Raw genomic sequence first — 24,581 nt, forward strand, 5'->3', positions numbered from 1 at the left:
AACTGTGCTCAGTCTTCAGTACCTCACATCCATGCTGTTCTCTGCACGTGAGAGGGATTCACTTTGCTAAGAACCACCAGTAAGCTTGCTTTTCTTATCTTTGTTATCTGATTTGATCGTCTGATATCCTCCTAATCCAATTGCTTTATTTGCCCCAGTCCTGGTTCTCTTGACCTAATCACACAGAATTTCATACTTCCGGCCACTTCCTTCCACATGTGGTCCTCCCATATGCCCTGAAACACTACTCTCTCATGAGTGTCTTCTGGCCATTCTATAGTCCCAGTCAACATCATTCTTTTCCCATTTCTTTAATCCTGGGTCTCTCTTGTTCTTATGTTCTGCACTCTGATTAAATCGATTTAGCTAACTTTATTACTCCTAGAGCTATACACTCCATCTTTAGACCAATACCAATATTCCTGTATTACAGGGCCAGATGTGAACTTCAAAATGCCTGGTTTATTCAGGTGCCTGTGAGCCTTAAAAATGAACATGGCTTCAGCTGAATTCCTTTCCTAACATTTATATTTCTGTGCATTTCCCATTTCAGTTGAAGGCATGCTGTATTTATTCCAGTTGCCCCAGGTCACTTTTTAGAGTTTCCCACTCACCACCTTTAAAATCTCAAAATCCAAGTCATCATTGACTGTTGCTGACTCCTCAAAACTGGCCTCTCTTTTTCTTCTTTGTAGCTACTTATCATCTCTCAATGGCATTTTCACAATTGCTTTCACCTTTCTGCCTTCCCCATGCGTTTCTTTAGTTGGAATCAGAATAGTAAAGTTCTCCCATTCCATCCCCAACCTCCTGTGGTTGGGATTCGAAATAAATGAATAAATTTGATTAATAAAATAAAGAATGGTAGTTCTCAAATGCCCATCTGGTGAGGACTCCATTTACTTTACCATTCAGTGCCACCTGGCTGACACCTGAAAAGGACTGAAACTCCTTGACCTTACCCTCAATCCTGAGTACTCCATCTTTTCTGTGTCATCTCTCACCCCACACATGCTGAGCCCATCTTATTCTAATTGCTACCAAGTCCTGGATAATCCCTTCTTGCACATAATGTTGCTAACTCATGTTTCCTTAAGTCCTGGGTGCACTGAATAAACTCTTCGATGGTGGGCAGCTGTGTGATTGTGGGTGGGGTCAGACTACGTGGTTTAGATGAGGACTTTTAAAATGCTTACTTATTCCTCCTAGAAACAGGTTAAGTCTTTTCTAGGTATGAGGAGGGTCTCTAGGATAATGGTGTGTGTGTGTGTGTGTGTGTGTGTGTGTGTGTGTGTGTGTGTGTGTGTGTGTGTGTGTGTGTTGGAGATAATCTGCAATTTGGGGGCCCATGGAGGGGTTTCAGGGTATGTATAAGGCCTTAACAGTAAGAAGTGATGACTCTAGGGGCTGGTGGCTGGTTCCAGAAATCCTTGTGCTGCATTCTATGGCTGCTGAGTCAGGGGCTTGCTTGACTAGGATCTAAGTCCTAATTTAGTAAGTCAATCAATCAATCAATCAATAGAAGCATGTCTCTGTTAATTTGGTGTGCATGGTCATTAGGATTTTTGAAGTATTCTTTTAGTATTTATTAAATTATGATATATGTCCACACTGTTATTAGGCTCCATTTTACAAGGGAAAAACAGGTTAGAGCAATTGTCTAAAGTCACAGCAATAAAGCCAGGATTAGAGCCAAGAGTTCCAGGTTTTTAAGTATGTTGAACCAAAGATAGAGGCAAGAATGAAACTAGGAAGAGGACTATGGATCAGAGGGGATCCCACTTTGAAACAGGGAGGATTTTAATGTGTCTTTCTATAGTTAGCTGCACACATGTTCATATATACATACTCAGAATGTACACACAAACATATTATGTATACACACACAGGAGCAAGCACGCGCACGCGCGCGCGCGCGCGCGCGCGCACACACACACACACACACACACACACACACACACACACTAACTGCTTCATAAGATGGGCTTGTATATGTCCCTTGAGACTCTTGATGAACATAAATGGCCAGATACTGCCTTGGAAATTCACAGTACCTCTGGCTTCCTATGGTTTATCATGGTAACAATTCCTTTCCTGGTGGCTGAGGGCATCTTATGACCCTTTAGGTCCAGAATTCTTACTTTGGTTTTATGGAGTGCCACAGAAGTTCAAAAGCAAGTACTGGGAACGTTGTCTCCAAAATGAGCTCTGATCCATGGGATATCATTTGCTCTTGGAAAATTGTGTCCAAGTCCTCATCAAGGAGTTTGAGACATTCTTCAAATTCCCCTAAATTTGTCTTTTCTACATAAAAAATGTATTTCTCCTAAACCCCCCTTTTTATTATTTTGACATATTGACATTTGTCTTTATTTATACTGTTTCCTCTTCCTGGAATGTTTTTCTTCTCATCTACCACTGTATTTACAGGTCTCATCTATCACTGAGGGCTTAAGTAGTTAGCTCTATTCTATGTATTGTCTCAGCTAGGGAGTAAGAGGCTATCACCTATACACTATACCTGGAACTGTGCTAATCCTTATACACATGACTTCATTTGACTCTTAAAATGCTTCCCTACTCTCAACTTTATCCCCACAATATCAGAGTATCTTTTCCAAATTTATATTCAAATATTCACCTATTAATTACATTTGATTATTGAACCCAAACTGATATATGATATAGTCATTCATGGAAATACAGATTTATAAATATTTGAATCAGCCCAATGACACATTCCCTGTTGAGGTCAGAGGAGGTGATGTGCTGCCTCATGGTTTAGCTCTTGCTCTAAATGAGTGCCCTGTTTACACACCATTTAGTGTTATTTTTTTCCATTTTTTTGCTTTCTTCTAGTAATTTTGTTGTTTAAAATGTCCCCAAGAATTGTGGTGAGTTGCTATCTAGTGTCCTTAGTAAGCATAAGAAGGTTGCTATGGACTTTATAGAAAAATCCATGTGTTAGATAATCTTGTTGAGCTATGAATTATAGTGCTGTTGGCCATTGGCTCCATGTTAATGAACCAATAATACAGTACATGCAGAGAAAGGAAGGGGAAACTGGCTGATATGGCCATGATGCCACTTCCCAAAGTGCTAAAGTACCATCTCTGGTCATGATGAAGCTGTGGAGGAGATAGAAAAAAACAGCTGGATTTGTGAATCTAGCGTAGTGGACACAATGGTTATGAGGCTGAAGGCCAAGGAAATTTACAGTTAGTTATCCTATCCAGGGTCAGCAGAGTGTGAAGCTCTTCTTGGCTTGCATTGCTTGGCTGGTGTACATGGTCTACAAGGTGATGTGATGCAAAAGATAAACTTGCAGATGGGGCAGATTCTGCAGCTCTGGATGCTGTAGAGGAGTCTACAAAATACTTGAAAGTCTTCTATTGAAAAGGGTAATGTCGATGTGCAGGTTTTCAATGCTTATGAGACCAGCTCATTTTACGAGGAAGTTGGCAAATGGACATATATTACAAATGATGGTTCAGATGTGGAGAATGGGGCCAAAGGTTCCCAAGAACCCCATTTTTATTTCCTTTAGGAGCAACAGAATTGGTTAATTCTGCATACACAGAGGCTTCATAGAACATAACCACTGCTAATAATGAGAATTGACTGGACATTGTTTTAATCATTGCATTATTTCATATGCTCTTTGAAAAATGCCTGCCCTCAAGTTTTAGAAGTTGCATTATGAGACCCTTTTCCAAGAGGCAGGAGCACAAAACAGAACAAGCAATGTATTGTCCAATGAGGGACACAGGCAGGTAAACTGGGGTTGTTACAGTGATTCAGAAAGGCACAGAAGAGGGTATGTGATTTTTTTTAAGTGATTAAATATAGTTCAGTAGTTCATAGGCTAGACACTGGATTTGGATCTGTAGTTTACATATCTAGTGAAAGTGGGCTATGTCATGGTCTCATAAGGTCTTCGCCTCTCTATAACTGTGGTGTCAATTTATTTGTCTTTCTTAAGAACTACAATTGTTTCCCATTTTCCTGAGAAACCGCTATACTGATTTCCAAAGTGGTTGTACAAGTTTACACTCCCACCAGCAATGGAGGAGTGTTCCTCTTTCTCCACGTACTCTCCAGCATAGACTGTCATTGATGTTATTGATTTTAGCCATTCTGATAGGAGTAAGATTGTATCTCAGAGTGGTTTTGAGCTACATTTCCCTGATGGCTAAGGATGTCGAGCACTTTCTCAAGTGTCTTTCAGCCATTTTAAATTCCTCTGTTGAGAATTCTCTATTTAGTTCTGCATTCCACTTTTTAATTGTATTGTTTGGTGTTTTTGTGGCTAGCTTCTTGAGTTCATTGTATATTTTGGTGATCAACCTTCGGTCAGATGTGGGGATGGTGAAAATCTTTTCCCATTTCATGGGCTGGCGTTTTGTCTTGCTGACTGTGTCCTTTGCCTTACAGAAGCTTCTCAGTTTCAAGAAGTCCCATTTATTAATTGTCAATCTCAATGTTTGTGCTACTGGTGTAATGTTCAGAAAGCAGTCTTCTGTACCAATTTGTTCAAGGGTACCACCTACCTTCTCTTCTAGGAGGTTCAGTGTGGCTGAATTTATGTTGAGGTCCTTGATCTATTGGGATTTAAGTTTTGTGCATGGTGATAGATATGGATCTATTTGAAATCTTCTACGAGTCCAAATCCAATTATGCCAACACCATTTGTTGAAGATGCTTTCTTTCTTCCTTTGTATAACTTTAGGTTCCTTGTAATAAATCAGGGTTTTCAATTTGATTCCATTGGTCAACCTGTCTATTTTCCTCAAGATCCAGCAATTCTTCTCTTGGGCATATACCCAAAGAATGCACATTCATACAATAAGGACATATGTTCAACTATGTTCATATCAGCATTATTTGTAATAGCCAGAACATGGAAGCAACCTAGATGCCCTTCAACTGAAGAATGGATACAGAAAATGTGGTACATTTACACAATGGAGTACTACTCAGCAGAAAAAAAAAAAAACAATGGAATCTTGAAATTCAAAGGCAAATGGATAGAGGGAGAAGAAACCATCCTGAGTGAGGTAACCCAGTCACAAAAAGATAAACATGGTATGTACTCACTCATTTTTGACTTTTAGACATAGAGCAAAGGATTACCAGTCTACAATCCACACTGCCATAGGAGCTAGGAAACAAGGAGGACCCCAAGAGAAGATTGCATAGTACCTTGAAGAAAGGGAGGGGGAGAAGAACCCTTGAACAAAGTGGAATCACAAGGTGTGGGTGGAGAGGAAGGAGGTGAAAAGGGAAAAAGGGGAGTGGGGAGGAGAACAAGAGGCCTGAGATAGGAGATGAATAGAGGAGGGCAAGAAAGGAGATGCCTTGATACTGGGAGACAATACAGGTATAGAGAGAGGTCTGGCACAGGGGAAATGTTAGGGGATCCACAGGGATGAGCCCAACTAAGAATCCAAGCAGTGGTGGAGAAAATGCCATTGATGCTCTTCCCCTATAATGAGACTGGTGTCTATCTTGGTTACCATTCCTAGAGCCTTCATCCAGTAGCTGTTTGAAGCAGAAATAGGCACCCACAGCTGAGCACTGAACCACACCCCTGGAATTGAATTGTGGAGAGGGAAGAGAGATGAGCAAAGAAGCCAAGATGGTGCTGCAGAAACCCACAGAAACAGTTGACCTGACCTAGTGAGAGCATGGAGACCCTAGTCATAAAGCTTCAGAAACAGCATTAGACAGAACCAAGCCCTCTGAATGTGGGTGCCAGCTAGGAGGCCAAAACAGTCTTTGGGACCTCTAACAGTGGAGCCAGTCTTTAACCCTAGAGCATAAATGGACTTTGGGAGCCCATTCCCTATGGAGGGATACTATTACAGCCCAGAATACAGCAAGGAGGGCCTAGGCCCTCCCCCAAATGTTATGACAGACTATGAAGGTCCCTGGTAGAGGGCCTCACTATCCCTGGGGGAGGAGTTGGGGATGGGTTGGGGGGTTGCTAGGCAACATGGGAAGATGGGAGGGCAAGGAAATGGGGGGGATGGATATGTAAATATGACTAGTAATTAAAGAATTAAAAAAGAAATAAAAAGAGCTACAATTGTGATTTTAGTAACTATTAAGACAATTGACCTACACCTTTTACTACCAATTATACATATTAATGCTTCAGGAGGAAGCGAGGCCTTAAGGAAGAGGCTTACACGGAGGCACCATCTTGTGAAGCTGTCAGCAGTAAAAGAGAGCAGCACTCATCTGGTCAGGGATGATGAGGCCAAGGCTGGCTGCCGTAAACCCTCCACCAACTGCCTACCAGGTGGCAATGCTCAGCCCAGCACATTTGCTGCTGTACCATGCAAAACAAGACGGGTGCCTTCATAACCTGTGGGCAGCCCAGACTTTCTCACTCCAGCAGGCTTTGGCCTACTACACCAGGTCTAACTAATGGCTGTGGTTTGGGTGGAGACTTTGTAGTCAGATAACAAATGAGTCACATTCTTTCCCATTCTCTTTCTGGCAAGGAGTGAATATAATTAGTGATCTATTCGGCCATTTCAAATATTTCTGCTAGTCTGTTGAGATGAAGACTTTAACGTTTGCTGGAAATGCTCTGGCTGATGTCCAACAAAGGCTATGTTTTTAAGCAATCGGTTTTATCTCTCAAAGGAGAAAATTGGACAGAAACATGCGTTTTAAGGGAGAAAAGAGACTGGAAATGAAATAGAGGCTGGATTAGCCTTTAGGGATTTGTTTTCTTCTTCTCAGCTTTCTCGTGTAGATTTCAGTGTCATGAACTAGACCTCAGCTGTGATCTCTGGACTCTTCCAGACTCATTGGTGAATCTTCTACTCGCTTTTGTTCCCAGGCTGCTAGACAACTGCTTTGTGACTGTCAGTGAGAAAGCTCTGAGGCAGAGAGGTACCCTTCTCCACCACTATGCTGGATGCTCCCTGGTGAAGAAAGACCTGAGCCTTGAGGAAGTAAAGACTCACGAGAAAACTGACTACAATACTCGTGACCAGTAGAGGAATCAGCATCCTAGTATTCGAGGACAACTGGCTTGGATGGATGAAGTGCTTCTCCCACTCTGGAAGCAATCACAGGCTGCCCAGGATACCTCCCTCTCTTGGCTTTTTCTCAATCTTTTTCTTGTCTCCTGGGTTTTCTCTCAGTTTGGGTCCTGGAAGGGTACTTCCCCTTCTTCTCAGCATCTCATTTGGTGTCTCTGAAACACATCTCAACACCGTATGTCATAGCTGATTGTTTCTTCTGTGGGGATGGCTTCTTCTCCCTTTGTTCAAGACCATGACTGAAGCCTCACTTGTTACAGTTTCATTCCAGGTGCATCCTCTTCTCGTCAGAGGATTGTCAGCTAAAACGCAGGGCGATGCTATTCGTTTCCGTACTACATCTTTCATGATAACCAGCATAGATTAGAGACCATGCATTTGTGCCACAGTGATTTTTGAAGTAGTTTTGCTAATAGACCCTGATATTTATATTTTTACCAGACACACTGAATAGATTAAAAAAAAAACATTGATATAGTCCCATCATACCCTCACAATTTTTTAATTAGAAATTATTTTGTTTGTGTGTTTCAAGGCTGTTCACTTACTATTTGAAGTAAAATAATACTGAGTTTTGAAAAAACAACGAAGCTATTTCATCACATATATCTGGGGGTTTATCCATTGTATCTTGAGAAGATCTTCAAAAAGAATGTAGTATTTCACCATCTACTTCAGAAGAAATGAAATGTTTCCCCAACCTTTGATATTTGAAGATGAAGGAAGGCTCATAGTTCATCTATGATTTTGGCTTCTGGGGATGGAGGGAGATTCACATTTTCTTAAAAAATATTTCCTTATATTTGATGTCTTCCATTCACAAGATTTCAGTTCATATAAGGATTTCTGTGGTCTCTGTCTATTGGTTTTTCAAAAGGTTTTTGCCTTTATCCTGTATCTGTTATTTATATTTCATGTGTGTTTGTATGGTCAGTCTCTCTGCCTCTGACTCTCTGTCTCTGTCCTTCTCTCTCACTAGTTACTAGGGTTTTTTTTAAAACTTATTCATAAGCATCCTATAAGGGGAGGAATTGGTTAGATCAAAATTAGAGCTATTTGCTACTATTTTCAACATCCTAATGAAAGGGTTGCTGAAGAAAGGGTTTTAAATTACTGCTTTCTATGCCTTGTTCCTTGTAATTTGAAAAACATATGAGTTGTACATTCTAGTCTTTTCTCAGTAAGACAGAAAATTTTTCTTTTGTATATAATCTTTCATTAATTTTTATGTGTATAGAGCCCTTCCCAGAATATCAGGCTGGTGGCTCTCCGAATTTTGTATAGTTCTGTATTGTTAGGTCACTTTAGCAAACAAATTGGAGTGTTCCTTTTCTTTCTTTAAGTGGATTCTCTAGGTGCTGCCTGCCAAAGACTGTTCAGCTGTTGTGTTCTCAGATGCTGGGTATGGGTCCATCTGCTATTCTCACCTGGAGAACAAGGAACATTCTTTTCTAAGCAATAAAAGCTTTAGAAGCCAACACAAGCTGTGTGGCTGCTCCTATGAATCAGTCCTCCAATGTCCCCCTACAGTCACTGTCAGAGTACAAAGTCAACTTTGTTACAGAGTTATTAAGTGTGTGTGTGTGTGTGTGTGTGTGTGTGTGTGTGTGTGTGTGTGTGTGGGGGGGACGGGTCCTGAGGTTGACCTTGGGTGTTTTCCTCTATAGCTTTCTGTTTCATTTGGCTAGACTGGTTGGCCAGTGTGCTTCAAGAAGCTGCCTGTCTACCCTTTTCCATTCCAAAGCTGGGATGGGCATATGCTGGTGTACTCAGGATGCTGAGTACTGAGGATCCAAACTCAGGTTCTCATGCTTGCACAGCAAGCGCATTGCCCACTAATCCAACTCCCTTGTCCAAAGAAAGCATTTTAAAAACTGTTCCTGGGGATTTTAGTTCTGTACATTTGTACATGAAACTGTCCTTTTGGTATATAATTCCAGACATATGAGACGAATACTTGTACCCCTCTTTGGAGCCATGCGTTGTGCAATGATGCATTAGCACTGTTGTAGAATCTCACCTTGGACAAACCTGTTTGCTCATGTTTCTTTGTCATATCCTTAGGAAATTTAATCATCTGAACCCCTTTCTTCTGTTAGCATCCTTTATCATTTGACTAAACACAGCTGGTGGGGGAATACTGGGAAAGGGATTAGGAAGCAGAGTTCAAAATGGCTGCAGGGACACCAGCTTTTCAAGGATTTATTCTTAAATCTGGCCTTTGATGTCCTGATTGTTTTATCCAATAGTCTACCAGGGCTTGGCATAGAATTGGTGCTCAGTGACTTTGCTGAATGGAAGAACACATGCATCCTGCACTCAAGGATGCCCGGATTTCCCCAAGCTTAGTCTGGGGACTGGCTCTAGTTTCAGTCTGAAACTGCCTTTTCCAATTGGCTGTATTCTTTAACCAGTTATTTTACCTCCATAGTTAAGAACTAGGACCAGAGCCTCCTGAATTCTTCATATTTAGAAGCTTGGGGGTAGACATTTATCCTATCTTTGTTTTTTGTTTTGTTTTGATTTCTGGCTTCCATCATATTTTGACAAGATTCTGTATTTGGGGGCAAATTGTTTTGAGGCTCACTTGCCAGCATAGAAGGCAACACCCAAATCTAGAGGCTATCTGGAAGGAAGAGGTATCATGAACATCAGAGGATATCATTGGGAAGAAATAGGATTTGTTGTTGAGCAAGAAGTCTGATAGAGACTGGCCCCCATGTAGACATGGCAGCATGAATGGAGGACTTCACAGGACTGCTCATGGATGACATAGCAGGTCCATGATTGCTTTATCCCTCTAGTTCTGCAAGGTGGTTGGAGACTTGTTCCAGGAAGCTTGGCTAAGATCCTGGTCTTTCAGTGTTCAAAATGTAGAACTGAACTAATTCTACTACGGTTAAATATTCCTGTTAAATCTGTGTTTTCTGTTATGGCCATATGAGACTCATCCCAACACTCTCCAGGTCTCCAGGTCACATGTCAGAAAACTCTCCCTTGTTGCTGAAGATTTCTGTGCTTTGTAGTTGCCTATCTCCTCTCTTTCTCCTCCCTGCTCTGTCTCCTATATCCTCTCTTCCCCCTACTCTCCCAGTGTCAGCCTCTGCTCTCCATATACACAACCACAGGTGAATGAATACACACCCCGCCACTCTCTCACCACACACACACACACACACACACACACACACACACACACACACACACACACACACAGCACACACCCCATATACCACAAAGACATGCACAACTTTCTCCTTCATACCTCTTTCCCATTTTCCTCCCCTTTTCTCTCTTCTTCCCTTTCTCCGTCTTTCCATCCTTTCTTCCTCCCTCCCTCTCTCTTTCTCCTGCTTATTCTTTCTGGGTTTTGATCATTTTTTTTGTATGTGAATTCTACCCTATGAAGGTTATTGTCCATGATTTTCTTTTTATCATAGGCCATTTTATTTCCTTTTAAAATCACAACTGAGATATACTGGAGGATTCTTAATCCTTCTTTGCATTCAAAAAATTAGGACTGTGTTACATTTCATAAATCCTTATGAAGTATTCACTGTGAGCTGCTACTTCCCCATTGTTGGAATCATCTTTGTTAAAAACTTTTTTAAAAGTTCAATACCCCAAACTTGGACTCTATCAAAAATACTGAGGTTAACAGGGAAACAGGATTCAATTTGGCTGCTAGCAAGAAAGACCAAAAGTGACCATGACTTGGATCCACAGGTGAATTGTTCGCTAATGAAAGAATCCTAGAGGCAGGCAAGGCTGGCAGCAACTTGTATGGTGACTCAAGGACCTCTTCTCTTGCCTTTCTACTCTACCAGCCTTAGATAAGTAAGGGGTAGCTGCCATCATCATAAGATGGCCACAATATCTGGAGATTTCCACCCCTCACCCCCAATTTGAGTAATCCTTTCAATAAGCCACACTCAATGACTTTTATAAAGATCTATTTGGCCATTCCTATCTCTCAGAGAAGTGGTGTAGTTTTATAGCTGGTACAACCACCATATCCACACAGGGTTCTGCTGTCTTACAATGGATAACTAAAGGAAAGACTAGGAAGAAAATCATGGAGAACTCTGCTTTGGAGGTCTTTCTTTTTTTAAATCTTCATTGTTGTTTAGAGGATATGGCTAGTTCTCTATAAATAATAGCATTGTAACCATTTTTCACAAAGCATATCTTACTTGGAAGCAATCATGGTTCATTTGTATTTGGATCACTGTTCATGAAGTTTTGTGGTCTCACAGGCCAGAGCGAATTAATCACCATGGTAAAACTGTACTCTAGGATAGAGGACATGCATTTAGGATGTTGTTGGTTGCAACTTTTGCTATGTTTTTAAAAATAATGCACACTATATAAAAATGCATCATTTTAATAATGTTCCAGCCCAATTAATTCTTGACATGATTCCCAAGTCAAGGCATTTTGAATTTTTAAAAAAGATTTGTATCTTCTGAATACAAATAAGACCCAGAGATTTCTCTGAGCTCATTAAAGTCCAAATGTGAGTTATCACCACTGAAAATAGTTTCTCATTTCTTCCTGTTCTCCAGCAGATAATGGGAGGTGGGTCAGCATGATTTAGCTGAGAGGATTATATGTTCAACCAAAGGCAGATGTTCAGGGAGGGAACAATGGCACTTTGCTGATGAGCTTTGTTGGTGAGAGCTTTCTTTTGCTACTTAAATGTGATGGGTTCAAAGCTGAAAATTATGAATACAATTTAGGGTTTAAGGACTATGTGAGAGCTATCATCTCTAGTGACTTAAAGAAGATCCCTGGATTCCAATTTAGTGATTTTGAGGGAGTACTTCTACCACACATTTGTCCATTTTATAATTCTTATCATTTGGCTCTCATATGTGTATCCTAGCTTATAATGCTTATAATCTTTTTTATAAGTGAGATGGAGAAGGGGACTTGGCTATGTAACTAGAAAGATTCTGAGAGGGGAGAGAGTATGTTCATGGGATGAACAACAAGGTACAGTGGCCTAAAGGCAGAAAGGAGGCTATAGTGGGATGAAAGGATACACGAGGGTATTAGGTGGATGGGGGAAAGAAGAATCAAGAAGTTTTATTTGAAAATACCATAATGAAATCCGAATATGCTAATTTAAAATTTTAAATGAAGAAAATTAAAAGTTGGCTTATAGCCTTTATAGCTCCCATCTATATATATTAAACAGTTAGGTTACTTAGGCTACTTTCCAGGGTTGTTTGAAATAAAGAATATAGCAAAGGGTGTACAACTCTTCTGTGGCTTGGATCATAGATTGTCTCCTAAGGTTTATGTGGTAGAAAACTGGTAACCAGGGCAGTGGTGATGAGGCAGCAGAAATTTTCAGAGGTGGGATCTAATAAAAGGTCATTAGTTTATGGGGCCCCGCCTTCACAGATGATTAGAACCCTCTCTCAGGACTGAACTACCTGTCTTGGGTTTGATATACATGTTCTAGTTTCTGCTTAGGGAGCTGTTGTAAAAGAGTGAGCCTAGGCCCTTCTTACTATGTTTCTTTCTTGCTTTGCACATAAACTCTTCATCCATCTTGTGGCTGGTTCCTTTATGGTTCTCTGCCATCTGTGAAATAGCCAGGAGGCCCTGAACAGGCCCTGGTGGTACATGCTGTTTAGACCTTATGCCTACCAGCATTAGAAGCTCAGTTGACCTCATAACTTCATGCTGTGCCAGTAAAAGCCAATTCAGCCTAGGGTGATGTCCTCATGCCCCCCTCTTCTTATGCCTTGTCCCTATCTAAGAGGAAGACACAGTGATGATTGTCTTACAACAATACAGAACTCATGTTTTACAGGTACTTGTCTCCATGCCCCTTAAGAAGTTAAATCCTGTTTAAATAAATAACATTACACAGTGGGAGGACATGAGTTTCTGAAGAGATGATTATTGGGTATGTTATCCCTGAGTGGACCTGAAGAAAGTGTGGCATGGAAGAGGTTGGGCTCAGCTGTGAGGGGCAGACTTCCTTGGTAAGGGCCACCAACCAGGGCACTGATAGGAACTCTTTTAGATTGCATTTGATGGATGTTTCATTAGCCTAGTCTTTTCTGCTTCTCTTGTAGATATTTGAAGATCATCCTAATGGCTGGAGAAGTAAAATTTTCTATTAGCACTAGATTAAGTTATGACTTCCGGGAGTGTTTTGTCTGTGCTTAAAATATTGAACTAATTATCAACGTTTAAAAACAGAAATTTTATTTACTTCTCCTTTTGGCTAAGATCAAGTGTAAAATCAGGAAATTTCACACAAAAATCAGAACTTTTTCCTATACCACACAAATTTATGATTTCATCTTTAATTATTATATTTTTGGTTGTGAGCCTAGCCTTTAATGACTGAGCCATCTCTCGAGCCCTCATCTTTAATTATTATTGTTACATGTATATACATATATGTACGTATATATTCACATGTCTATGTAATCTACTGAGTCTGAAATTCTCAAAAGAAAGAAAGAAAAATAAAAAAGAAAAACTACTAAAAAAATTCCATTTTAATCTAACCAAATATCAGTCATCAGGCTTCTGGGATGCTGGGAAACAGCTCCTTCCTCTGTCAGTTTGAACACTTCCGATTGAGCACAGGTCTGTGGTTACTATGGAAACAGGGTGCTAGTGAGGCAGAGGGATCAGGGCTATAGATGATGCAGCCATGGAGTACTTACAGGTGGCAAATGGATCAGTGTGTCTCTGTGCTTCTGGACAAGCAAAGAAGAGAATAGAAGGCATGTAGCTTCCACCCCTTATCAGAAAGTACACTGTGCCAATCCTTATAGGTCTAAAGACTTGGACTTGACATGCTCTGTATATCTATCTAGCTTGGCAAATTCTACATTGTTACTTTAACATTTTAAGTCTGCATTTGCAAATAAAGAGATGTGATAAAATATATAATAAAGCATATAAACGACACCACACAGTACTTTCAAAGGACAAAAGTAGAGTCAGTTTTCAGAGAGTGACTCTTCTGTCCTAGCATCAGCCTGGGTTGCTTAGGGATCTCCATGGGACTCCCTTGACCAACAACTCAACCTAATGCAACCCAATGCCACCACTGGAAGCCTTGCCTGTCTACAAAAGATGGCCAGTTTAGACTGTATCCTCCACTACTAAGAGTCCTCGCTAAGGTCACTATTACAGATTGCAGGAAGTTTCCACTGCACTACATTTCCACCCCACAATGCCCCCCAATTCCAGTTGTCTCTCTTCACATTCTCTTCCTCAAATCCTTTCCCCCACCCAATCCTTCCTACTCCTGGCCCCACTTGCCCTCAGTCCACCTGCAAAACTTATTTTCCATTCCCAGGGTGAGCCATTTGCCCTCCTCTTTACCTAACCTCTCTGGGTCTGAATCTTGATTATTATTTGCTTAAAAGCTAATATTCACTTATAAGTGAACCCATACCGTATTTGTATTTCTGGGTCTAGGTTACCTTGCTCAGGGTGATTTTTTTCTAGTTGCATTCATTTGCCTACAAATTTCATGATGTCATTTTCCCCCAAAATGTGAGTAGTACTTTATTGTGTAAATGAACCACATTTTCCTTATCCATTTTTCAGTTGAGGTTGTTTCCAGTTTCTAGCTATTATAAATAATGCTGCTAAGAACATAGTTGAGCAAGTGTCCTTGTGAGATGGTAGAGAGTCCTTTGGGTGTATGCCTTAGACTGGTGTAGCTGATTCTTGAGGTAGATCAACTCCCAATTTTCTGAAGAACCACAATATTATTGTAACAGTGGCGGTACAAGTTTGCACTTTCACTACCACTGGAGAAGTGTTCCCCTTGTTTCACATCCTCACCAGCCCAGCATGAGCTATCACTTGTGTTATTGATCTTAGGTTCCATCGTTGAGGACACCATCCATATGGATCATAGAATGTAGAAAGCTTGAGCTGTTGCAGGCATTGAGCTTTCACCCCTATGTTCTAGTTTCTCTGGCAAGGTACTCTGCAGGCTACAGAAAGAGAAATCTGGACACCAACACAGCCATAAAACCTACAATCTGTCCTGCCTGATAGGTGTGTTGGGGAAATGTGGCATAGAACTTGTGGGAGTGGCCAACCAATGTTTGGGTTAACTTGAGGCTAAAGCCACTAGAGAGAGCCCATGCCTGAGACTGCCTGGATGGCCAGGATCCCTAGACTGGATGGCCCAGAGACCTAGGGTAGAACAAACACAGATGGCAAAAAATAGAAAAATCAGTAAAATGATTTCTTAGGAAATTCTGCTATAATCATTGATTAGTGCCTTGTCCAGTTATCATCAGAGAGGCTTCCTTAGACAACAGATGTGAGTGGGTGCAGAGACCCACAGCCAGACATTATGTGGAGAGAGAATCGAATTTGGAGGTCCCCATGGGGTCCCTTCCCTTGGAGATCAGGAAACCCCACAGAACAGGGGGAGAAAAGATTGTAGGAGTCATGGAGGATGGAGGATACCAGGAGAACATGGTCTACTGAATCAACTAAACAGAACTCATGCATGGCTCGTAGAGACTGAAGGAGCAAGAACAGGGCTTGCAGGAGTCTGCACTAGGTCCTCTGTGTATATGTTTCAGGGGTTAGCTTGGTGTTTTTATGGGACTCCTAACTGTGGGAGTGGATGTATCTCTGACTCTTTTGCCTGCACTTAGGACTCTTTTCCTTCTATTGAGTTGCTTTGTTTGGCCTTGATGGGGTTTTTCCTTGTCTTATTGTGTGTTTTGTCCTGTTTGGCTGTTGTTTCTTGGAGGCTTGCTCCTTTCTGCATAAGAAACAGAAGGGGGGGTGGATCTGGAGGAGAGGAGAGGTGCAGGGTGGGAGTAGCTGGAAAAAGTAGAGGAGGGAAAACTGTAGTCAGGATATATTGTATGAGAGAAGAATCTATTTTCAATAAAACGTCAGTCCCTAGGCATTTTAATGAGGAAGATAGAAGAAGAATCACGACATTTTTATGTATTTTATTTAAAACTTTTGCTTGAAGTCATCTCATGAATACAACATTCTGCAAGTGATTATTTTGATTTGGCTTAAAATTAATTTATCTATTATTTAAGCTCAAAATTATGCAGACAGAAAAACATGGATCCTACATCATGGAACCTCCACCGGGTTTTTAGTGTGAGTTCATGAAGCATTTGCAGGACACCACACATGATTTTCCTTTTAACTATCAAAATAAGGCCCTGGAGAGGAGGCTGGTCGTAGATGCTGTTTAAGCCCTCTGGCTAACAGCATCAGGAACCAAACTGACCTCTTCACTTTATGTTTCCATTTTCAGGCATTTTGTTACTGTAATACAAAATAAACCAAGACACTTTCTCTCACTTTCCTCCAAGATAATCCTAGTAAAAGCTGGTTCAGTTTAGGGCAATAGTGGAGGCTCTGGGCATAATTTCTGGGCTCTTGTTTTTATTTTCTTGGGTTGCTAAACAGACAGGTGATGGAACAAGTGGACAGGAGTATTACACTGAAGCACTTGGAGGACCAAGACCCTTAGATTATGATGAAGACTTCACAATGTGGCATGTCAAAAAGGGAATCAGGAATCATTGTATAGATGAAAGGTCACAATAGCTTGGAAGCTCCAGTGATATGTTGATAGCAAACCATTAATTTTCCTATTTTTGAACTTTCCCAGATTATGAAGTCACAGAAAACAAAAATCTGGTGTAGCACTATAGCACACTGAATCTCTTGTTAATTCATGTTATTCTTACTCAGTTTTAATTACTATTTTAGTTATGGTTGGTACCCATTCAAATAACATTGACATAAACATCTCTGTAATATTTATGTATATATGTATATATGTGATATATATGTATACATTCAAGAAATTATATATATATATATATATATATATATATATATATATCAGTAAAATCATCATGTCTAAACATAGAAGTATTATCCAGGTATTTGGAATACTATAAAGAATATTTATATCTCAGCAGTGGTGGTACACACTTTTAATCCCATCACTCAGGGAGCAGAGGCAGGCAGATCTCTGTGAGTTCGAGGCCAGTCTGTTCTACATAGTGAGTTCTAGGATAGCCAAGGCTATACAGGGAGATCCTGTCTCAAAACCCTCCCAAAATAAAGTAAAAGACTATTTATTATGAATATAAAGGGATGCCTTTCTACATAGTAGGAGCCCAGTAAACAGTTGTAAGAGAATAAAGCATATTCTCCTTCATTAAAAGCTCTTTGCTAGTCCATAGCAAATTATATTAATGAATAATATGATTGCATACAATAGCCACTTTTTCTATTAGTTTTAGCCTTAAGATACTGTGATAAAGTGGCAGGTCAGATGCCATTGTTATTTCTTTGTTCCCACAAGGAAGCTTCAGTTCAGAGCTCAGAAAGTGTTTCTCACAGCTGATATAGAACAAGAAAGAGCAATTAAGGATCCCAAGTAAATGATTACAAAATTATGTGCTTTTTAATCTCCATAGATTACGTGTGTGTGTGTGTGTGTGTGTGTGTGTGTGTGTGAGAGAGAGAGAGAGAGAGAGAGAGAGAGAGAGAGAGAGAGAGAGAGAGAGAGAGAGAGAGAGAGAGAGAGAGAGAGAGAGAGAGAGAGAGAGAGAGAGAGAGAGAGAACACCAGAAATAAAGAGCCAGAGACCAAGAGAGAACATGTGTGTAAGAGAAAATGTGTGTGGCAGAGAGAACATGAGAGACAGAGAAAATGTGTGTGTGGGAGAGACAGAGAGAGAACGTGTGTGTATATGCACGTTTGTGTATACTGCACCCAGGCACATGCACAGTGAAGTAGCCAAGTTTTTAATGGTTACTACCCAACCACTTGGTACAAAACATTCAATTCTATATTGTCAGGCTGCATAGTTATTGGATTTATATTTGTTCCTCTTTTCCAGCTCTTTCTATTGCCTCTGGTTTTGTTATGTTCATTTTATGCCACATTACTGGTTCTAGAAGATTCCTTGAAGGGAAAAAATTGTTTAGATGAGAAAAGATAAGCTTTAGCGGGAAGTTGCAAAGTCTCTTTGCTTCCTTTGGAGAACTGTCTTAGGTTTGGCCAGCCATCTTGCACATCTGTCATATGTGTTGTAAGGATCTGAGTGAGACTGATAATGATAAGTATTTGAGCCTCCATTTTTCCTGTGCTTGGCAACAGGCTCCCAATTCTTCATGTGGGAATGGCCAGTGGGATGACAAGTAGGGCAATGAGATGACAAGGAATTTCTTGGCAGAAGCAGTGGTCCAAAGAACTGAAACAAATTGCACTCCAGGGCTATGCTGCTCCCGAACAGTCTGGAGAAAATAGTTGTGATAAGGGTATGCTTTTCCAGAGAGATCCCACACTCAGTCTTTGCCTTGCAAATGTGATTTCCTGCTGTGGCTGTGGTTATTAGCTGCAGAGAGAGTACAGCATGAGCTGATCTTTCCACATGGCTGTTTTCCTTATCCCTTCCCCTCACAAATCTGTACTAAGACACAAGAGCCACAGGTATATTGTCCTTTTACCCTGTTCTTGCAGTCTAGGAGTTGACAACAGGAAGAGCACAGTGATACATTTCTTATTGCTGTTGTTCATGCACTGTTACTGAGAACCACTGTGCTTTGGGGGAAAGCTTTGCAATGTGCCAGGCTCGGGTTATTGCTCGTGTCCATCAGCAAGACCTTCAGGGTTCCTGTCAGGGGGAGTCCCTGCCTCAGAGGAGGACTGGAGATGACTGGAGTATGTTTCTGCAGTTTTCTCTAGGAGAAGATTGCCTGCTCCTAGTCGGGGCCAGTGAAGACAAGATGACTCTAAGGAACACCCTCAGCCACAGTCCTCTTCTTCAGCGTCATCCAAAGACACTTCCTGCCATATTGCTTTATCTCAAGGCTCCTTGGTCTCTTGGCCACCACAATCTGAGTGATAGTTTCTTAGGGACACAATACACAGACACATGATGTTGTTAGAGAGAATAGAGGATCAAGGAGACACAGAACTTAAGGCAGAGAGGACTGTGGAGTCTCTGGAGGGAGGAAGGAAGGAAGGAAGGAAAAACGGAAGGAAGGAAGCTACCGCTAACATGGAAATCCAATGTCCAGAGAGTATCCATGAACTACTGTAACTGTTTCCCCACTGTCCTCTGCGTCCCCATCCCGTGTGCATACTTGTCCTTTGTGAATACATGTAGAGATCAGTGGGAGACATCAGAATGTCTTCCTCAATTACGTGTGTGTGTGTACTTGTTCTTTGTGAACGCATGTAGAGGCCAGTGGCAGACATTAGAATATCTTCATTACTCTCCACTTTATTATTTGAAACAAGAGTCTCTCAGTGAACCTGGAGTTCACCATTTCAGCTATCCTGGCTGGTCTGTGAGCCTCTGTGATCCAACTATCTCTGCACACAGCGTGGAGGAGGTTACACATGTGCACACCATGGCTGATCTTTACATGAGTGCTAGATATGCACGCTTGGGTCCTTAGGCTTGTGCACCAAGCATCTTACCCACTAATCCTTTCTCTAGATTCTTGGGCTTTATTATTTTTTCTTTTACAGATATATTGTGATATAATTTATATACAATGGTTTACACACATTTAATGTCTAAAATCAGTGGGCATGACAAAGGTGTATACCTGTACAACTGTCACCACTGTCAGGATAGGGAACACATCCATTTCTCCCCCAAATTTTCTCTTGCCTATTTGGGAACTTACCTTTCTCATCTTCTTCCATTTTCCAAGAAATCAGTGACCAGATTGTGTCATTAAGAAGCAGTTTGAATTTTCCAGCACTTTATAATTATAGTTTTATAACTGTTAGTCTCCCCTACAGCATCATTTCACTGAGATATGTTCATGACATCACAGGTATCATTAGTCATTTTTATTTTGTGAATTGATTTGAAAAATCTGTGTACTCTTGCATGTACCCTTGAGTGATTTTCAATTATTTGTGATTTTATTTATGGACATTTATATACAAATCTTTGTATGGCTATATACAACATTTCATATGTGTATTTGCATGCATGTATCTTAATGTGCCATGGGACAAAGGAGAGATAAAATTAGAGACTATTTTGAACTGAATAAAACCAAAACTACAGCACATTATCATTGATGGGATATTACCAAGCCATTATTTAGAGGAATATTTATAGAACAAAATGACTATAACAGAAAAAAAACAAATGTCTCTAATTAATGATCGTAGCTTTTATACCTAAATAAACTAGTAAAAAGAAGAGGAAGTGAAATTCAGATAATGGAAAAGAAAGAAAATCATAAAGATCCGGGCAGAAGTCAAAGGAATTGAAAAAAACTCATAGATCACATCAATTAAATCAAATAAGGTCTAATATAATTGATGACGAGAGAAGGTACAGATGGTCAATTCCATGGATGAGAAGGGTGACATTTGTAAAGATTCCATAGAGGCTAGAGAGATAAGGAATATCATACAGAATTTTGGGTCAATAATTTGGATAACTTAGATGGAAAGAATCAATGTTATGAAAAAGTACCTAATTATTTGAGAAGTAGGTAAATAAAATGTCTATTAAGTAGGTGAATTATAGCTTTCATCTTCACGCTCAGATCCTCCCACACATAATCTAGGCCCCATTGGCTTAACTGGTGATGAGTCATGGCCAATATTTAAGGTAGAAATGATAGAAACTATGCAAAATCCTTATAAAATTGAAAAGATAGGAATACGTACTGATTTGTTCTGTAAGGCTAACCATTTTTTTAAAGTTAGGACAAAACAGCAATCATAGGAAAATTACAGAGTTAAAAATTTCCTAACAGAATTTTATAAAATCTAACCCATGTATGTGCGTCTGAGCAAATTATGCCATCAGTGCATGTCCGAGCCTGGTGCCTCACAAGAATGTAAGCCTGATGACACCTTCGAGGACAAAACTGTTTCTGAACTCTAAAGTTTTATGTGGATTCCTATTGTATGATGTCAACTCATCAAACCATCTATTTGAAAACTTTTTGAATCTAAATGACCCTCAATACCTTGTAAACAGAACTACTGCAACAGTGATGGAAGAGCCCATCAGTTGGTTGTTGCTCTAGTTGGTAGAGATTAAAAAATATGGACCATCTTCCCCAATGTGGCTGAGTCATGATGAAAGATCCCAGTTAGTTGAGGAAGCATCTACATTCTGAGTGTGAGACTCTGCACCCTGCAAGCTATGGGTATGCAAAGCAATGGTTATTCACATGTGGTAAATTGACTGCCAAATGTAGCAGATGTGTTTTCTAGCATCTGGGGGCATCTCTCAGAAAGTCTGCATTCTCTTAAAGGCAGATGGACATGTGTAAAAATCAAAGAAAGCTTATATAGGAAATGTAAACTTGTATGTTTGCTATGGCTCAAAGTTAGGGATATTTTACATTTTCTGATAACTTCCTTCCTTGTCTGAATTCTTAGAGGGCCATCACTGGTGTGCACACAATGTGTGTACTTGGTAGTGAACGTCTGATTGTTCTGTGGAGTTTGATTTCTGCCATGGAAGCGCATTAGTTTAATGACCCTTAGCGAGAATCAGTGGAAATAGATGAAAAAGAAACAAAAGAAATATTGGGGGTAAGACTCCAGCAAATCCTAAATATTTTTTAAAAATGTCAGTAGCATTAAACTAAATGCTTTGTAGCAGAAGACATGGCTTAGTTTAGAAAGTGCTTGCCATGCAAGCATAGGGACCTGAGTTTGGATCCCCAGTGCCCACTTAATACTAGCATGATAATGTGCACCTGCTTTTCCAGTACTGCGAAGATAGAGACAGGAGGATTCCTGTAGGTTGGTGGCCAGCTAGTCTTGTCAGGTGGTGAGTTCCAGGTTCAGGGAGAGGCATGGCCTCAAAATATTATATATATATATATGATGGACTGGACAGATGGTTTAGCACTTAGGACCAGAGGACCCAAGTTCATTTCCTACCATCCACATCACTGTTCATACTGTAACTCCAGTACTAGGAGATCTGATGCCTCTTGCCTCAGTAGGCACCTGCATTCCTATCTCCATAAAGATACACACACACACTTACACATAATTTAAAATAATATGATTAAATATTAAAATAATAATAAAGTAGAGAGCTACTGAGGAAGACACCCACTCTTCATGATTGGCTTCACCGATGTGCATTACTTCTCTCATGTGCATATGTACAAAACAAACACTTGGCACATAGCTCCCAGTTTTTGTTTTAATGGTCCACATTTTGCATTTACCTTCTCCCCAGCACTTGCTCGGAATGATTTTCCAAAGGGGGAGTTGTGAGCTTCTCTTCATTGCTCTTCTTTCTGCATTATCTTTCATGAACAAGGCACTTTACTTTGAGATTCCTTTTCATGACTGATTTTAATTACTAGTGACAGCTACAGATGTCCTTCTTTCTGGCACAAAGACTTAGTTGGGGTAAAAAAAAAATCACAGCTAGTAACTAACAAGAACACCCCGTTATGGCTCAAAGTTAACAATTCAAGAACAAATGGAACTGTGAGCTTACAATGCGACCCCATTATTCTTTTCATTCAGCATTTCAAAAGCAATTCATTCCACAGGCAGGTGGTATGGTGATCTGAGGATTATGTAACATTTCTTTGTTAGCTTTTAAAATCTTTAGCGAATGTCTTTGTTGTATCCCAGTGGTTAGTATTGCATTGCATTCAGAATGTAGCACTTGATACATTAGCTATCACATGTTTTATCCCCCCAAATTACACTCTAGGTTCTTTTTTTTTATGTTAAGCCTACAACTATAGTGTCTATCTGTTAAATTTTTCTTGCAATGAAGTGTTCATCAGAAAGCATCCTCCTTCCCTCAGAGCCCCATGACATGCTTGCTGTTCCATGATACATGTTCTGGAACTAGAATCTGGCAAACTCTCAGATGTGGATTATCACCCCACTGGTGTTCATTTTGGTGGGTCTTCAGGAGGGAAGATGTGTTCCTATGGTCAGTATACCTACTGGGCTATCTGCAGTCTGATCATTACCGCTGGCTCACCATCATTATGAAATTTTTATGTTTTCTGATGACTGTAACTTCTCTGTCTCACTTTTTAGCAGAATGTCATGGGTGTGTACACAGTGTAGGTCTAGTGTGGGCTCGATGAATAATGTCTGTTATATGTCATCTTCCTTCCTCCAGGAAAAGTGCTCTTCTGGTTTGGTGCTTGTTAACCAATGACATCTCGACATAGATTTTGAATGACATCTCCTAGCTGTTTCCAAACAGTGACAACAGGTTGACAAACTGCCAATCCAAAAACTCTGAAATCTGAAGCTTTTTGAATATCTATATGACAAATCAAAAATTCTAAACCACAACACATGGTATATTATTAAAAATATTGTGTCAAATTACTTTCAATTTACATGTATAAGCTGTAGATGAAAGAAATGAATTTTATGTTTAGACTTAGGTTCTGGGGCAGGTGTTGGTGGCACACACCTTTAATCCCAGCACTCAGGAGGCACAGGCAGACAGATCTCTGTGAGTTCGAGGCCAGCCTGGTCTACAGAGCAAGTTCCAAGACAACCTCCAAAACAATACAGAGAAACCCTGTCTCAAAAAACAACAACAACAACAACAACAACAACAACAAAAAGACTTAGGTTCTGTCTCCAACATATCTCACCATGTATGTACAAATATTCCAAAATATGAAATTGGAGAACAACCATCCTCAACTTGTTTTTCAAATATGGGTGGGGGAGATGAAGAATAAAGGGCATGCATTAAATGCCTGATAGTATGCACTGGAGAATTGTCTTCATATACGATGTATTCATTTCTCCTCCTAAATATTCTGCTGAGAATCTAAAATTCTCCCTGCCAGGTCTTGGTTCCATGTGCAGAGATGTGGGCTGCCTGACCTGATGGCCAGATCCAGGGGAACACACTGTCCAGCCCTCATATGATCATTTCCTTGATCTTAAAATTATAAGTCAGATTTACCAACTATAGAAGACTACAGCAGAGAAAACTGTGAGGGGGCCACATTGTCTAACTTCACCTACATGTCCCTGGTACAAGTGCCCAGAAATGACTGCTACTAATTGTTTCTCCTCTATGTCTTTCTCCCTGTCTTCTCGACAGGAGATCTCATGTAACCTAGGCTAGCCTCAAACTTTCTGTGTAGCTGTGGATGACCTGGAAGTGCTGGGATTACAGGCATGTGCCACCATGCACAGATCAGCATATTCTTGGTAAGTTTTGTGTATTTTGTATGTTTGAATGGGGACAGCCTGCCCACCCTGCCCACCTCTCCCTTTGCTAATATAAAAGGGGATAGACTTATTCAAACTGCTACCAACTATTTCTTCTTGAATCACATTTTCTTGTATCTTGAGCACTATTCATTACCCATGGTCTTATCTCTCACCTTTTCTCTGTTTTTAGGGAGGGGTTTAGTCAAAGGACAGCCTCTGGCTTCAGTCCTCCCCTACCACATTGAAGTAGGGTCTCTTTATTCTTTGTCTCTGTGCTGTGTACCCTAAGCTAATGGCCTATAAGCT

This window comes from Cricetulus griseus, unplaced genomic scaffold, assembly GCF_003668045.3.
Source record: "Cricetulus griseus strain 17A/GY unplaced genomic scaffold, alternate assembly CriGri-PICRH-1.0 unplaced_scaffold_151, whole genome shotgun sequence".
NCBI classification, from domain to species: Eukaryota; Metazoa; Chordata; class Mammalia; order Rodentia; family Cricetidae; genus Cricetulus; species Cricetulus griseus.